The sequence below is a fragment of the Mirounga leonina genome, unplaced genomic scaffold, assembly GCF_011800145.1.
Source record: "Mirounga leonina isolate KUSES-001 unplaced genomic scaffold, KU_Mleo_1.0 Mir_93, whole genome shotgun sequence".
Taxonomy (NCBI): Eukaryota; Metazoa; Chordata; class Mammalia; order Carnivora; family Phocidae; genus Mirounga; species Mirounga leonina.
In genome coordinates, this window is record NW_023270854.1 from 30,398,440 (window position 1) to 30,402,955 (window position 4,516).

Consider the following 4,516-nt stretch of genomic DNA (forward strand, 5'->3'; position numbering starts at 1 on the left):
TATTAGGTCCTAAAATAAAGCATCTACCATGTGTGTATTAATCTTCTTTTCCTGTCTGATATTATGACATCTGGAGCCCTGATTATGGAGAGACTGCTTCCTCCAGGCCTAGCTAATTCCTACAGTAAACACTCGCTCTAGGAACATACTTTTCATATGCAAACTAACCAACCTGAAGCCCACCCCCAACCCTCCTCTGCGGAGATCTTATACTGTAGAATCGATATTCCCCTGCCCTAAACACCTCAGGACCAAGTATCAGGCAATTAGGAACATGCTCTATGCACTATGGCCTGCTGAAAATATTCACTTACTCAATCCTAAACCAGTTTACCTTGCCTCACCCATTCCTTCCCTCTAACACCAGAATGAAGGTTCGTGCCCATGTTTTCCCCTGGCTCTCTGCCTCCTGACCCACCCTGGTGCCTCCTCCTATGGATGGCCCTGTGTGGTGTGGTGTACCCCCTCCTCTCGCAAACTGGGAGTCACAAACTGTCTTCTCAATGGCAATCCTCTCATCATCTGTAGCCTTACATTTTAAAACAATATATGGCTGCAGATAGCACCTGTTGATGAGTCGGGAGTAGACAAGTTCAAGCAAGCAGCAATGCCACCTGTCATGTTAACTATCGAATTCCTGTTTGATGTGCTACATATTTCATATGGACTTTCTAAAAGCTTTTTTCTTCGATGTTGAGATAGGTTTATTTGAGAGGTCAATGGTAATATTTAAGAAGAAAGAAGGGACCCCGAAAACCAATGAATTAAAGGTTTTAATGTGTCTGCTACACTGCCAAGGCTAATTGGTTCTGTCTCACCTTTGGTGCATTTGCCTGTTCAGAAATTACTTTTGTGGGGCGCCTGGGTGGCTCAGTTGGTTAAGCGACTGCCACTGCCTTTGGCTCAGGTCATGATCCTGGAGTCCCGGGATCGAGTCCCACATCGGGCTCCTTGCTCAGCGAGGAGTCTGCTTCTCCCTCTGACCCTCTCCCCCTCATGCTCTCTCTCAAATAAATAAATAAAATCTTAAAAAAAAAAAAAAAAGAAAGAAAGAAATTACTTTTGTGACTGGTGCTCCAGCCTGCTACACAGCACAGGAAGCGAGCAGGGCTCATCCAGCGGTCAAAGCCCTCGTACTACTTCTGCCACCAGCTGCAGCTGGGTCCCACACATCGTCAAGACTCTGCTCCTGCTCTGCCTGTACCAGCCCCTCACGGTTTCCCACAATGATGCCCAGAATGCCCACAAGAATATTTGGTCAAGTCAAAGATACCCCAAAATACTGATTTTCTACGCTCTGAAGAAAATTTCACTTTCTTTACCATAAATTTACCTGACTCCAGCTCCAAACGAGAGAGGGAAGCGTGCCTAATTGAACTGTTCTGGTTTGGAGCAAAAGTCTGGGTTCTCCCACTTGATTCCACTGTAAATGTATCAAAGCTGGTCATACGGGGAGGAATGGCCTCTTGAGAACTGATGGTCTTATTAAGTATTCCTGGGACTCAGGATCCTTTGCAGCAATCCTGCTAATCTCTGTATTCCTGGGAAGTTTTACATGGGATCAGGGCCTTGAACTACAACCTCTTCATAATGTTTCCTTCATCCCTCAGTGACAACCCAGGGTCAGCTCAACTCTATTTTTGTGCCTTGGACTGTACTGTAATTCTCACCTGCTCTTAACAGAAACTTCACTATTTTTCAGACCATTTATAAGTTCTATTTATATGTAATTCATCCCTGTGTTCAAATGAATCTATGAGTTTGTCAGAATTAATGTGTTCTTCCTTCCTTCTGGCTTAGAGAAAAAGTCATTTGGAGTATAGGGTCAGGAGAGAGACTGCCTGTCCCCAGGTCTTGCCTCTGCCACTGAGTAGCTGTGTGACTTTGAGCAAGCTGCTCAAGTTCCCTGTGCCTCAGTTTCCTCATATATCAAATGGGGATAATAACAAAACTTGACTCATAGTTTTTGTTTGTTCTGGGGAGTTTAAAGGAGGTAGTACACGTAAACCATTTGAAACATTGTCTAGGGGCGCCTGGGTGGGGCAGTTGGTTAAGCATCCGACATGGCTTCGGCTCAGGTTATGATCTCAGGGTCGTGAGATAGAGCCCCTCATCAGGCTCCACACTCAGTGCAGAATCTGCTTAAGATTTTTTCTCTCAAATAAAATCTTTAAGAAATAAAAATTAAAAATAAATTTTAAAAAGTGTCTAGCTTTCAATACATGTGAACTACTCATTACTATTCCCTAACTCCAACCCATCATATAAGGCCTAGCTTATTTTGCATCTACTGCATCAAAACTTTGTGTACACAGTAAAGGTTTGAAAACTCTGTTTAAAGGGCAGATTCCCAGGCTCTAGCCCAGAGAGACTGAGTAGGCCTGGGTGTGTCCTAGGAATCTGAGTTCTTAACACACACTCCAGGTGTCCTTATAAAGGTGGCCCACACTGCACACAACAGCTCTGTTCCATCCATGCCATCTCTAATTACCCCTTGCACACAGATCAGCCTTGCTATTCTGAATTCACAGCAGTAGGCACTTGGTGTTGACGGCCTTATGTTTCATGTTTAAGTTTTTTCATCAAGTAAGATTATAAATTACTGAAAGAGAAGGATTTTATTTTCTTCAGTTTACTATCCTCCATAGCAGAGAAGAGTGCCTATCTTACACCAGTGTAGGATATAAATTAGTTTTGTGATAGATTGATCATTGAATCTTAAAGCCTCAAGTGCACAAACGCAAATCTTCTAACTGAATTCCATTCAAACAAGCAGCAGCAGACTCATCTCTTCAATGTGGTCTTAGGACATTACTTCAGTTGCTCTAAAAATAGAGTTATTTAATATGCTCCAACTACATTTTGATTTTTTATGAGAAGGTTGTGCATGATTTCTATTAGGCTGCAAATGTTTTTCAGAGTAGTTTAAGGTCCCCATGCAGCATTCTCAAAATAATTTAAGTTTGAAAACTGTGACCCAGAAATAACAACTTAAACATGACCTAAGATAACCAGGGTTTTCTATAACCTAAATGCCATATTCCACCGAAGCATGTCTAATAAATGTGAAATCATGGATTCTTAGCAAAGTTAAGAAAAAAGATCTTCACATCCAAACAAACCCATCTGCAAACACTAGTCAGAGGTCTACCTTGAGTACAGCTCAGTGGTGCTCATTTCAGCAGCACATACACCAAAATTGGAATACAGAGAAGATTAGCGTGGCCCCTGCACAAGGATGACCAGAGAGTTCAGTGACTGCACAGTAGGATCATCTGAGAAGCTTTCAAGAATACTGATGCCAAGATCATATCACAGACCAGTGAAATAAAAATCTCTAGAGGTGTGACTGGAAATATCAGTAGCTATGAAAGCTTCTCGGGTGATTTCAGCGTGCAACAAGGTGGAGGACCACTAGGCCCACTTTATGAGAATCCGTTTAGCTTGGTAAGCATATATACCTAAAGCCCAGCCCTAACGACACACACCAAGTAGAGAGATTTTAAAAGCCCCCATGGTGATTTTGATTTACAGTGAGCAGTAAAAACCATTGAAGTCCCCCATTTTAGATATGAGAATAAGGGACAAAGAGATGGTTCCCAATCTCTCCTGAGTGGCAAAGTATGCTTTGGGATACTATTTTCTGATGATATTAACACTCATGTGATATAAATGACCTGTGTTATCCTCTCTTAACAGCAGCCTAGTTTTGGAAAACCAGGGGACAATTAGTACACTGGGTATTCCAAGAGGGGAGGAAGAATTTTCAAGGAATGTAATAGATGAGTAAACCTGACATTAGAAAAACTCCACAGTTTTATTAAAGTTTCATTGAATAAATATATTTAAAGAAATTAGAACTGTGCCTGGCATATAAAAAGGACTACTTAAGTATTCGTTATATGGAATAATACGGGAGGATGCCTCCCCTCATCACCCCGGTACATGCTACATATAGGTAACTGGAAACATAATCAGGAGCATGAGTCCAACAGACTACTTCACAGGGACCAAATTCAGCACACTGACTCTTTTTGTAAATAAAGTTTTATTGAAACACAGTCACACCTATTTATTTACATAGTATTTGTGGCTGCTTTAAAATTTTTTCTTTTAATTCTGGTGTAGTTTACATAAAGTATATTAGTTTAAGGTGTACAATAGGGTGATTAGACAATTCTATACATTACTCAGGGTTCATCATGATAAGTGTGCTCAATCCCCTTCATCTCTCTCACCCATCCTTCTATGCACCTCCCCTCTGGTAACCATCAGTTTTTTCTCTAGAGTTTGAAGTCTGTGTTTTGATTTGTCTTTTTCTTTGTTCGTTTGTTCCTTAAATTCCACACAGGAGTGAAATCATATATTTATCTTTCTCTGACTTTTCACTTGATATTATACCCTCTAGATCCATCCATGTTGTTGCAAATGGCAAAAATTCATTCTTTATTATGATTAATAGACTGTTGTATGTATATACCACATCTTTATCATTCACCAGTTAATGGATACTTGG

At 41.0% G+C, this 4,516-nt stretch overlaps 1 non-coding gene across 1 annotated transcript; it reads left to right on the forward strand.

Annotated features, from left to right (window-relative positions):
* Positions 1-3,169: 3,169 nt before the first annotated feature.
* Positions 3,170-3,275, forward strand: LOC118004789. Its single transcript, XR_004677682.1, has one exon. It is a non-coding gene; the product is annotated as a U6 spliceosomal RNA (small nuclear RNA).
* Positions 3,276-4,516: the final 1,241 nt, after the last annotated feature.